The sequence below is a fragment of the Sprattus sprattus genome, assembly GCF_963457725.1.
Source record: "Sprattus sprattus genome assembly, chromosome: 1".
Lineage (NCBI taxonomy): Eukaryota > Metazoa > Chordata > Actinopteri > Clupeiformes > Clupeidae > Sprattus > Sprattus sprattus.
Genome location: NC_137920.1, coordinates 54,375,651 through 54,389,710, shown reverse-complemented (window position 1 = coordinate 54,389,710; position 14,060 = coordinate 54,375,651).

Sequence of the window (14,060 nt, the reverse complement as noted above, 5' to 3'; positions counted from 1 at the left end):
ACTATAAACTGCTTGAGGGAGCACTTGCTTGTACCTTGTATGGTTCCACTACTATTGTGTTATCTGAGGATATTAAGACTTGGCTATACACAGAAGTTATAACACTCAAAACAGGAGCAGCTGTTTTACTAAGAATCGCTAATAGTAATTCATATGGACTATTAACAAATCTACCTGTCACTGCGCACTGGTCCAAAATGACACACTTGGTATCCAAAGTACGTAGTAGAGTTCTGTAGAAATATTCTGGGGCTGTTTGTATCCAGGTTGAACCCAAAGGTCACTGATGCAACTTAAAACAAGGAAATATTGGCCAATTAAAACCTGCTCAAGAAATAAACTACACATGTTTACATTTATGATACGGAATAACTGTAGCCTACATTCTCCTAGCATTTAAACAGAGAACTGTCTAAAATGACAAGTTCGGTAAAAGTAAACGATAATGGCGGTTTCCAACAAGAAACGCACAAAATCAGCCAAACATGATTTCACGTTATTTAAATGTAGGCTATTTTAATCAAAATCGAGGACACAAAGCACATTGGAAATGGTTTTGAGTAATATTGTTATTAATATACATTTTACACATTATACATTTTATACGTATTTTACTTTAGATACGATGTTCTTTGTTTAGAGATCAATGCCCGAATGTCTTACCTTGCAATAAACCCACGACCAGAGTATGCCCATTCATGTTTTAAAAAAATCGCCGTGTCGCATATAGCCTACGTCTATGAATTTCACATTTAAAAAATCCGTACAAAAACGGACCGAAAGATTAAGTATCCACGAGATAAATGTTACTGTACGTTCTGAATTGGGGAAGCTGGGTAACTGGTATGCTATCTGTGAAAGACAGGCGTCTCAAGCAAAACAGTGAGAGAGATGGTTCTTAAACAGTCCCGAAAGTGGGCGGCAGAATTGAGGTCAGTCAAAGTTCAACGCCAAAACACTCAAAAATCCTATTGCTGAACAAGTCTTTTGTGATAACCTACGTATATTGTTTTCAAAAATTTAGTGGGACTTTTCACACTCTTTGTACGCGTTAATGGTCTAATTCCATGCTGGTGAATGCACCACCGTGTGTTTGTTTTTATTTGCATTGCCTCTCACTTTAATTGAAATCCTCGAGACATAGGGGAGAGTGGGGTAAGATGTGCCAGTTTTTACTTAAAGTGACTTATAAGCGAGGCCATGACAGTAATGCTTCAAACTAAAATATGTACATATATTTCAGGATGTTGTGCATCTTTGGGAACAATCAATTTGGATCTGAAAAATAGTATTAAAGAAATATAGCTTACTGAAAAAAAGAAGTCTCATGGCACAACTTGCCCCTGGTGCGGGGTAAGTTGTGCCATTAAAGAGAATACATTGGGGTGAATTGTGCCATTGATTATTGAAGTAAAACAGTATATTTGCATTTCAGAAACTGTGCTATATAAAAGCTAGACAAATTCAATGCAAAATTACTCATTTAAGGTGTATTTAAAGTTATTTTTCAACAACAAAAGCTGATTTTCTACAAGCCTATTGCGCCACATGAGCACATCAAAGGTACATTTTCTTAAACAAGGCCTAGAGCTTCCTGAACACATCAGAACAAAGCTGAGTTGAGCCAATTCTATTTAAAGGTAATTTACATGAACACATGTTCAGAAAAAAATGAAATTCAAATGAAGACCAAATTGAATGGAATTCTCTATACAGATCACTGGCACAATTTACCCCAGGCCCTTTGGCACAAATCACCCCAATCCCACCTTTTTGGAAAAAATGCATCATCCAGCTGTTTTGAGCTAAATTCATACTAGCTATATAGACTCATAGTGTAGCTTACCAAAGCACTAAAACATGTGTGAAATGTTTTTAAACTTGTCTAAACCCGTTTAGACACAACAATCAAAAAACCGTGATCATAGAAATTTGACTTTGGAAGGCAAAAAACAGTTTTTTGAACTTAAATGTGCTTATCTCTCATGCAAAGAGACTCTCTTCTTTGCAGGATGAGTTAAATGGCTGACTCTTCAAAAATATGTGGTCACTTGACCAATTTTTTCTATGGTTCCCTAGAAATAAGGGGTGGCACAACTTCCCCACTGGCACATCTTACCCCACTCTCCCCTAAATGACATATTCGTTGGATAATTTTCTTCCTTCCCAAAAACAGGAAGCCTACTAGCGCTTAGTCAAAATCCTCATTGTGATGCTGAATAAACCTAGCCTGACGATGTCATACTCATAATTCTAGTCAGAATATGAGTCTGATACTGAACTATTGGGCTGTGATTATGGGGCGTGTTTCAACGAACCAGGGGGAAAAAATGCCTCTTCGCTGAATTGGATACCTAGAACCAATCAGAGCAACATAGTATGACCATCTGATACAATAAAACTTTAACCTGATCCCGTAGGATGGACGGCAAAAACATATTTTCGATCGACAAATGCCTTGATCGCGTTTCTCTGTTCCTCTTTCAAAATGAATGCGCTGTCAATATCTGTTGAGATATGCCTGCTCACGTTACAAATTAGCAGCAAGGCTAGCTAGCTACTATGTGTTACAATGGATTTTTGGTGTAAGCGTTAGCAATGACCTAACAATAATGGTCTAGAGCGCTTCAGTTAAGACATACAATCCTCTGCAACATTCGTGTTGCACATATACAACTTACCGAGTCAATGTAGACATAAAAAAGTCGTGTAGATAGCGTCATTTACATAAAATATGTCCCACTTACAAGCTCTCGATACGCCGCCATCTTGGGAGGATTTCGAATCTACCGCTTGATCATCTGTCCATCATCGTAAAAAAGCCCGCCCTGACAATTTGATTGGTACGGCTTTATCCGACCGATGAAACTCTCTCCCAACTCGTTCAAAGCCAGACCAAATCTCCCTGACCAAAATTTTTGTGGGCGGGGTTTGGGCTGGTATCCAGGCTAGAATAAACCAACTCTGAGTGCTGTTCACATCATTCCACCCTCCTTAACCCTTCCAACACGATGTGCACCCCTGGGGCGTTTGGTGGTAGGCTATTTCTATTAATAGAATGTAAAATCTCCGCAAGTTTTTGTCCTCCAAACATAAAACTAACACCCTGAGAAAGCTTGAATCTTCTAGTTTTCAAATATATCCAGTTCGAAACAAACAAATGAATGAGCACTTTGTAAGGAGAATACAGGTAAAGCCTGGCATATTTCTCTCTCAGAGTGTATAAGCAACCGGTGATCGCCCACCCATTAGCAAATTAGGGCTATTCATATGATAAGATCATGGTAATTCTCCGATCGCTATTGGGTAATGACGTTGCAGTAAAACGTGAGAAAACGCCCCATTTTTCCGTATAAACAAGGCAGCATGTACGGATGTTTACATTTGGACTGAAGAGATACATGATGGCGAACTCCTTCTCTGCTGCCGAAGCCTTGCGCCAAATTCAAGAGGACCTAGTCAGCGAGGAGGAAACCACATCCTCGGATGAGAGCGATGACGATATGGAAGATGAACACATGCACTTTGAGCTTCGTCTTGACCCCGTTGAGGATATCCTTGTTGAGTAAGTTTTATTTGTTTATTTGTTCACCTAGCTCTTGTAATGAATGCTGTTGATTAACTTATAGGGAGTAAAATGCTCCTCTGAGTTGAACGAAATATTTTAGTATGCTACTGTTTGCATAGTGAATAAATTACTTTATGCTTCTAAGACTATTGTATGGTAGAATATAATTCTCAGAGTGGTGTTAATGATGTGAGGCTATATCAACGATTGTTGTTTACGTTTCGAGTTGGTTGTCTCTGCTGATATAAGTAGAACATACTTGGTGACTATATTGCAGCCATTGATGTAAAAATGCAAACGTGTCTAACTGTTATAGCGAGTAAAATGCACGTCGGTATGCTCTGAGTTGAATGGAATGTTTAGTATGCTACTATTTGCAGAGCGATTAAATCACTTCATGTCGCTAAGACTATTGTATAGTAGAAAACGAAGGTTACGTCTGTAACCACGGTTCTATGAACTAAGGGACTATGCTAGTCACAACTAATGGGATATCCTTCCGCGTGCGGCAGGATGAGTCGAGTCAGAATTTCAGAGTATATCACGGGTGTGGTACGTCTCCCCCAGGTATAAAACACCATCAGTACCACATCACCACCTCAAGACTTCCTGAGGCTATAAGGGGAGCAACAGCTGGACTAGCATAGTCCCTTAGTTCATAGAACCGTGGTTACAGACGTAACCTTCGTTCTATTTCACAAGGGGACTATGCTAGTCACAACTAATGGGATGATAATACCAGAGTAAGTTGGTTCCCTTAGAAGAAATACCATAGACAATTTGCTTGATTCACACAACTTTATTGAACCAAGTCAAATACAGCAAAAACAGAACTCATTGCTGAGAAAGCACAGAGGATTGCAGTATAGCTGAACCCAATCCCTGAGGTGCAGCGACATTCACCTGATAGAACCTGGCAAAAGTTCCTGCGGATGCCCAATTGGCAGCAGCACATATATCTGTCAAAGGGACACCTTTCAGCAAAGCCCATGATGCAGCAACACCCCTAGTAGAGTGTGCTCTCACTGAGGATAACAGGGGTCTCCCAGCCAAGTTGTAAGCAAGCTGTATTGTCTCAACTATCCATTGTGAAAGGCGTTGCTTTGATAGCCGTTTACCCTTCACACGATCCCCAAAACAAACAAATAACTGATCAGTTTGGCGAATGTTGCTTGTCCTGTCAACATAGTGCAGCAAGGCTCGAACTGGACACAAAGTCTGTAGGGAATTACCTCCCCCTTCAGACACTTGTGACGGGGGAACAGAGGTCAGTGTCATTTCCCTGTTAACGTAGCCCTGGGGAAGAACTTTGGGCAAAAAGGAAGGATTAGGTCGGAGCAAGACGCTCGCCTTATCCGGGCCTACGCGGTAGCACTCCTCACTCACAGAAAGGGCCTGTATTTCACTGACTCTCTTTGTGGAGGTGATCGCGACCAAGAAAACTGTTTTCAGAGACAAGTGCTTCAAGTCAATAGAATCCAAGGGCTCAAAGGGAGCCCTGGTTAGTGCCTCCAGAACTATATACAAATCCCAAGAAGGGAATACTCGCATCCTTGGGGGTCGGAGTCTGTGAACACCTTTGAGAAACCTGGTCACTAGACGGTAGTGATGCGCGGGTTACCCAATTACCCGCGGGCACCCGCGGGCCGGGTGGGTTGGGTAGCAGTTTTCTCTAAGTATCGCGGGTTCGGGTGGGGCGGGTCAAAATAGTCAAAACCCGCAACCCGGAACTTTTGGAATACATAGGTGAAATCGCAATTTTGCGTTAGCCAGAACTTATCAATTGCATACATCCCACTGTCACAAAGTTATTGCACTCAAAGCTCCCACTCCTGCTAGTCGTCTGAGCTAGGCTACATAACCTGGGTGTCCACCTCACATTTTATTCTATACTTTATATTTTGTAAAATTATGTAACCTTTTAGAATGGTAGGCTACAGTTTAAGATACAGCTCCGGTTAGTTTATCCCAACACGCCATCCGTAGTTTTTGTTTGCACCGCCAAAACTTCTAGGAGGACTCCAATAATGGCTGACTTAATAAGAGAGAAGATTAAAAAAGGCGATGCAGAGGTTGTACGGAAAGCCGACCAAAAGAGCAAGGTGTGGGAAACATTTGGACAAGTCGTGCTGTCCGATGACACCATTGCAGACTACGTCATGTGTCTTCAATGTGAGGCGCTGTACAAATATGATGGGCATAAAACTATGGGCATAGTCAGGTGAACTATTGAGTATGCTACTTGTTATGAAGTGGCTGTTCCACTTTTGTTTTAGACAAAACTGCGCTAAGAGTCTAGTAAATCAGATTGTCATATAGCCTATCTGGGCTACATTGCCTTTGATAGTTTTGCCAGTTAGTGCGTGTGCATTGCCTGCGCTATGTGTCTGTTTGTGGGGACATCATAGATAGACATAGGCTATGTCTTCCACGCATTTGTTAACAGTTCATCAATAAATAATTGCGTAAAGCTGTCGTTGTTGTTGTTGTTTGGTGTAGACCTGCCGTTGAAGTTTCACAATAATGCGAATTTTGTGCAAATCCTTCTCATTTAGTTACGTGTTAAATTAGGCATAACCCTCAGCCCCAGGCTTTTTATTTTATTTGTTGTTATTATTATTTTTATTTGTTTGCGGGTCAAATTGGGCGGGTCGGGCGGCCCGCTTCAGAATTCCCCACGGGTCGGGCGGGGCGGTTTGGGAAATTTCTTGGGTCGGGTTGGGGCGGGTGTTAAAATAACGCCCTCTCGCGCATCACTACTAGACGGTGTCGACCTATTGGGCCATCCGGACCCTCATCATGACAGGCAGAGATCGCCGCTGCATATACCTTCAGAGTAGATGCAGCCCGTCCAGCATCAAAAAGTCCGCGTAGGAAGAGAAGGACTGAGTTTACGCCACATGACTCTGGGCAGAGCCCCTTCTCTCCACACCATTGGCTATATAATTTCCACTTTGTGAATGGCCTATCGTTAGCCCCCCGGACAAAGGGGAGGACCAGGTTCTCGTAAGCCTTCCCCTCGAAAGCAAAACGTAGGAACTTCCTGTGTTCCGGGTGGACTGCTATATGAAAATAAGCATCTTTGAGGTAGATAGATAGATAGATAGATAGATGGATACTTTATTAATCCCAGGGGAAATTCATGGTTGGGGGGGGGAAATTACAGCATAACATTGGGGAGGGGAGGAGAGAAAAAAAGACAATACCCAGACTATGCTCCTAGAGGAGTACAGTGTGGAGACAGTAAAAAACACACCTCAGCACATAAGCCCATACAACAAACACTACATACATGAATACAAAAACACCAGAGCTACATGAGTAAGCTGCCACTTGCGTTGGCGCTAAGGATAGCAAGGAGTCTTGTGACATGTACCAGGACATGACAAACAGAAGCAGACAAAGGCGTTGGATGGGGGGTCAGGAGGGTGAAGTGCAAATTGGTGATGGTATGTCTGTGTGTGTGTGTAGTCCTGTGTTACTGCCCTACTGGGCCCCAAATCAGTCAGATTCTCAGTCCGCAAGATAGTGGTTGCCATAGTGACATCCTTGATCCAGTTCCAGGCAGAGACAACATTCCAGGTGTCTGTGGGATGGGGCAAGGGGAGGCAAGAGAGTCTCAATACATCATTCTTCAGGAGAGATTGGTTGTTCCAGCAACGGCCTTGGCCAAGGCCCGTTCTGGCTTGAGGGCGCCGAAAGCAGATAAGATAGGGATTTGTATGGTCTTCCAAGTAGCCATCTTTAATTTGCCACGTCTACTCTTTGGCCATATTCTCCCATTTTTGCATCAGATCTCCGAAACGGAACATATTCTTTTGCAGATCCGTTAGCTTCTCCGTGTTGTTATCCAGCTTGTGGTTTAGGGCCACAGTCTGAGAGCCAACAGCTCTGCCCACCGCATCAATCATGTCGGGCAGCCTTATGGGGCTTTTGATAGCTGTCAACAATTCATTAATTTTTCGATAAACCAGGGCAGCGCCTAGTCCAGTCAGCAAAAAACCTGTTATCATGGATCCGAATATGTAGATGTCTTCTATGTCCTCCACGGAAAGGGCTGCTAGGCACACGACCCGCCACTCCTCCCACGCGTCCATCATGTATCCAGCAGCGAACGTCCCGTCAGGGCAGACAGGTTCCCCCGAACCCGAACTTCTCGTCGAGAAAATGGTGTCAATTGCGTTTAGAGACCAACTGATCAAATCCATGGTTGAAGTTTGAAGAGCGGTGCGGAGAGAGTCTCTTAAGTATAGGCAGACAAGACAAGACGATAAGAGCTAAGCAGGGAAGGGTAAGGGGAGGGAGAGGGAGAGAAAATGCGACCGCCTTCGAAGAGAGCCAGAGAAGAGAAAAGACCTGGGCTCATTGACTGTAGGACTCTCGCAGGTGACATCATCTTGAATGGGAGGTCCTTTAAGGTGTGGTTGAGGTTCCGAAGGTCCAGAATAGGCCAAAAACCGCCTTCTTTCTTTGGAACCAGAAAATAAGTGGCATAAAATCCACTGGGCTGTTCGGATAGATCGAGTGGCCGTATTGCCTGTTTCGCCAGCAAGGACGCAATTTCTAATTGAAGGGCTCTCCGCTTCCGAGGGTCCGATGCCCTGGTCACTCGAACACCCCTGAAGGCTGGTGGCTGGCAACGGAACTGGAGCCTGTAACCCTGCAGTACAGTTTGCAGTACCCAGGGGGACTCCAAAAGCTCCTCCCACTTTTCTCGCTGCGCGAGGGAGTAGCGTCCCGTGCCAGCGCCCCTCAAGTCAGGAAGACTGAGTGGCTCCCGGGGCCCAAGGCTTCTTGGAACCCTTACGCCAGTTCCCTTGTCTCTGCTGGACAGCGTGGCCCTGCTGCTGGCGCCACTGCTGTCTAGGGGCTTGCTGAGCCTGCTGGCGTGGCAGAAAAGGGCGAGGCTGCTTCTGTGTAAACCCCATACGTCCTGCTGCAGTAGGGGGAGGCTGGAACCTTGGTTGCCATTGACTTTGGGTAGAGACCCGCATCGCTGGAGGGCCCATGAATGTCTGTAGGGTCTCCCGATCTTTGCGCAATTTTGTGGTTTGCTCCAAAATAGCATTAACTCCCGGGCCAAAAATGTGGCCACCAGTCACAGGAAGGTCCAGGAAGGGTTTCTGAGCTGGCGAGGGCATTTTAGTTTGGGAGAGCCAGAGCTGTCTGCGGGATGAAATCACCCCCGCTAAGCTCTTACCTGTAGCACGAGCCATCTCTGTGTGCAGATGAGTGAGCAGTGACGACACTTGCTTCATGTCATCCACTAAAGACTGGTCGTAGTCTGTTGACAGGCGAGATATCAAGAGGTCTAGATAAGTCTGAAGCAGAGTGGATGCATTCAGAAGCCGAGCCAGTATGGTCAGTGGCATGTAAGTGTTCCTTAGGCGCTCGTCACCGGCACGATAGGGGCCTGGGGGACACCTAGGTACTTTCCCAATGATTTCCTTGTCTGGGAGGACCATAGCTGCAACTATAGGGTCCAAGGGTGGAAACTGGTCGAGCCCCAGTGACTCTGGGGATGACATGTAAGTCCAGGATCTACATCGACCTGAAAGGCGAAAGCGTTCATTCACTTTAGTCCAGGTCTGACTCAAAGCCGCACAGAACTGAGGACATTGAGGCACGTTAATCCTGCCTGATGTACCTGCCTCCTCCGTATGTATATCCAGAGCTTGTAAAACTCTAGATAAGAGTTCTTCCATATCAGTTGGAGTGGAGCCCTCACTCCCTTTCTCAGAGGCTCCAGCTGAACCACAGTTATTTGACTCAGAGACTGACCTCTCATCAAAATCATCATCAGCATAAATGGAAATCGCATCACTTCCATGGCTGACGTTATCACCTGGAAGAGATTCTACTTGTTGGGTCAGTGAAGCAACCTGGGCCTCCAGCTGATCCAAAGTTTGATTGTCATCCCTTTTTGGCTTCTTAGCCAGGGTGCTCGCTTCCTGTGGAGGGGGAGTTAAAGTGCGCTTGGGGGCACTTGAGCTCGCTCGACCTTTAATGGCAACCTCGCGCATCATGGCCAAGCGAGCGTCACAGAGGCGCGGTCCCAGAGTAGCACAGTACATGCACTCATAAGGGGACTCCACGGCCTGCGCAGCATGCTCAAGGCCAAGGCACCACATACAGGTGGAATGGGCATCAGCTGAGGCCAATCCCACAGAACATTGATCACAAAAATAAGGCATAGTTGCACATTAAGCCTAAAACTAGCCCAATACTAACCTAGTATTTACAATATTAATTATAATAAGAATATTATATTATAATATGCACAATAAGGCAGATACACAATGCATTTTACTGGGCCTTAACAGGATAACCAGTGTTACTGAATGCTTCAAGCAGCGCGTGGGTCACAGCTGACAGAAGCTCAGTAAATAATCTAGACAACAGGTGCAACCACCTTAATTGTCCAGCCTGCTGTGGGTTAGCTAACCTGCAGTAGCGTAAAACCCAGCACAGTATGTTCAGAATTTTAGACTCCACTCGCAGCTGAGAAGTTATACAGCAGCAACACGAGCTAATGGAATATTGACGCGGAGCTTGCCTAACGGAATGTTAACGTGAACACAGAGTCGCGGTTGAGGCGGGACACACACAACCTAGAGCGACCAGTGAAGCTACGTAGCTGGGTGGTAAGTAATGAATTAGCACTAGCACAAGCTACGTAGCTAGGTGGAAGTAATGAAGCACTAACAAGACAAGCTCTGCGCAGTGAAACAGTATGTTAAATTGTTTCACCTTCGTCACACGGAACTGTAGTTAGTCCGAAAACTCAGAGTACTCTTGGGAGGAGCAAGCTTCGCCCAGTTGAGTAGCTCAACAATTAATACTCTACGTTGACTACTTACCTCACCTAGCCGAGGGAAAAAAAGAGGTGGTGATCTTCTTCTTCTTCTTCTGTAATGTTTATTGGCAGTTTGCAAACAATGTGCACTACCGCCATCTACTGGACTTGAGGTGCGATCAATTGGATGTCAAAATAATAATAAAGGGAAAACAACAGAAAACAACAACCTTAAATCCTATTTGCTAATTTGCTTCTGTAATGAATGTTGGCTGTCAATTGTCGAGAATGTAGATAAAAAAAAATTATAAAAATATATATATATAGTAATAATAATAAAGGAAAAACAACAGAAAACAACAAACTTAAATCCTATCTGCTAATTTGTTTTCTTTAATGAAAATAATCAAAGCACTGGTTATGTTTTCTGACCTAGGCTGACCTAACAAGGTGTCTAATGAAAAAACCTTTTTCACTTTCTCCACTTCCCTCTTTACTTTTTCTCTTTGTCTGGAGAATTTTGAACACCATAAAAGAACATGTTCAACATCTTCTGTGACCGCACAAATATCACATTTTCCGGATGGATGTTTATGTATTGTCTGCAAGTTGCTATTTAAACCAGTATGGCCTATTCTCATCCTTGTAAACCAAACCTCCTCCTGTCTGTTCGAGTAGCTAGATTTACTATTTGAAATAACTTTTTTAATTTTGTACAGGTGTCTACCCTTTATCTCCTTATCCCATTCTGTTTGCCATATGATTTTGATTTTTTGTTGAATGAGTACCTTGATTTCTGACTTACTGAGTGGAACATTTAACTGAATAACCTCTTCTTTAGTTGCCTCTTTTGCCAGCTTATCGGCTTTCTCGTTTCCATCTATTCCTTTATGGGCAGGGACCCACACAAACAGAATTGATATTCCCTGTTCATTGGTTTTAAAAATGATGTTGTTAATTTCATTTAATAAGTCCTGTCTGCATGATGATTCTCCACTTTGAATGGATGTGAGAGATGATAGAGAGTCAGAACAAACAACTGCCTTAGGGGGCCTGATTTCTTCTATCCACTGTAACGCAATTATAATTGCCCTCATTTCAGCTGCAAATATGGACAAGTGATCTGATGTTCTATTTTTTATACAAATTCCATGATAAGGGATGTATACTCCTATACCTGTTTTACCTTCTGAATCTTTAGATGCATCTGTATAAATCTGTGTCACGTCATTGTATCTCCTTTCCAGATATTGCTCTACATTCTGGTACACTCCAGATTTAGCTATTACTTTAGTTTCCATGTCTACCATAGGGGAGCAAAACAACCAAGGTGGAATTGTTCCCAGGGGCACAGTCTTGCTACAGCCAATTTCACTAATTTCCAAGTCATTTGCTATTTTGTTACCATCCCAACCAAAGCTACACTTCTGGAATCTTCCATACTCCCAACAATCATTCAGAATATTCTTGGTAGGGTGTGCCATATCATGCCCTTTTAAATTAACCCAGTAAGCCATACTCAACTTGATGCATCTTAGACTTAATGGCATTTCTCCTGACTCTATTTGTAAAGCTGGTATGGGAGAAGTTCTAACTGCCCCACAGCATATCCTCAGACCTTTTGCCTGCACTCTATTGAGCTCATTTAGCAGTGTTTTAGATGCTGAACGGTACACTATACACCCATAATCTAAAACTGATCTTATCAGTGCAATATAAATTCTTTTAAGGGACACCCCTGAAGCTCCCCAATTATATCCTGCCAAGCATTTCAATACATTTATTCCCTTCTTGCATTTTTCAATTATTTTCTGTATATGTTCCTTAAATGTTAGCTTTGTATCCAGCCACACTCCTAGGTACCTTATAATGCTAACTTGTTCCAATGACTGGTTGTACAGCTTAAGTTCCATCCTAGGCTTCACTCGTTTCTTTGAAAAACAAATAAACTGAGTTTTCTCAATAGATAAATGAAAGCCCCATTCACATGCCCATTTTTCTACTTTGTTTATAGCTAACTGCATTTTAGTTCTAAGAGGTGGTGATGTGGTACTGATGGTGTTTTATACCTGGGGGAGACGTACCACACCCGTTGCACGGATATACTCTGAAATTCTGACTGGACTCATCCTGCCGCACGCGGAAGGATATCCCATTAGTTGTGACTAGCATAGTCCCCTTGTGAAATAGGACGTATTTAATTAACAGAGTTGGGTAAATGATAACAGGCTACACATATAAACGATTGTTGTCTGTTCTGATATTAGTAAAACATAGAACTACATGGTGACTATATTGCAGCGGATGATGTAAATTGCAATCGCTAAAAACGTGTCTTACTACTGTGGGTGGTCGTTAGTGTTATTATGACGCGTATGGTAGGTGTGAATCGATAGCCTGGCCATTACCAGCCTGTGACTCCATTTCATTCCGTCTTTCAGTCTGGGCCAACCCAATGCATTTTGGTTTCCGAGATGGGCGGGTGCTTATCTTGAGGTTTAAAATCATTGGAGTTCCCTTAACCAATCAGCAACGTTTAGTAAGCATTCGGTAGATTAAACTCTTCCCAAAGCCAGTTGGGAGAAGAGCTACGACGTCCTTTCCAATCATAAAACTTACAAGAAAATACTCTTGTTCTCCTTTTAATTTTCTGATGTTCTCGAGAGTTGAGACAACTTTTCCGATAGCTTTTCGTGTCTTTTCCTCCAAGGCGAGTTTTGCGTCACAGCTCTGAACTGTTCGCTGATTGGTCCTGCAAAATTTTGAGTTCTGGAGACGATTGTCAATGGGGTTGGGCCAGACTGAGTATGAGCTTGAAATCAATTCAGGCGGAAATACGTAGGCTGGTGTCACCAGGCTAGTGAATCGAAACTAGGAGGTGTTTGTGATCGAAACTGGTGTCGTTAGAGAGCTAAAGTGATATGTGTTACAATGGCCGAACATAAAATGAAAGAGCAACAGTTAATTTTATTTTACTTTATTACAGAAACTTGGAGAACATTGCACCTACAACGTCAAGGAAGAGAGCACGCTGTCAGCCTAACCCAGATCTGTCGTCATGGAAGTCAGAGGGTGACAATGATGCAACTCCATCAGCACTGAGTTTTTTTCCTGCAAGGGAGCCTGGTGTGCAGCTGAATGCAGCAGACAACCACACTCATCTAGACCTCTTCAAGTTGTTCTTTTGAGAGGATGCTGTGGAAACCCTCTGCCAGAACACCAACAGGCAAGCTGCTAGGAGCATTGCCAGAGGTGTAAAGTACAAATGGGTGGATGTTGGAGTTGCTGAATTCTACAGATACATTGGACTGGTTTTCTACATGTGCATGATCAAGCTGGATCACATTTCAGACTACTGGAGGAGAAACACCATCTTCTCCATCCCTTTTGCGACAGATGTGATGGTAAGAGACAGGTACCAAACCATATCATGGAATGTGCATGTGTTCTTTTATGTGCCTACCTTTATGTACCTACTTTTATGCACCTTATTTTATGTACCTACTATGCCTTTACTTTTATGCACCTTATTAAATTCACCTTCTTATATGCACCAAGCTTGTTTGCAATTTCTTGTATGTACTTTCAAAGCTGATGGTTGTGGGGGAGAGATAGCCACAATGACAGTCCAGGGCCATTGACAAGTGGGCCATTGCAGTGGCGATTCTACAACATTTTACATGGGGTGGCAGCAGG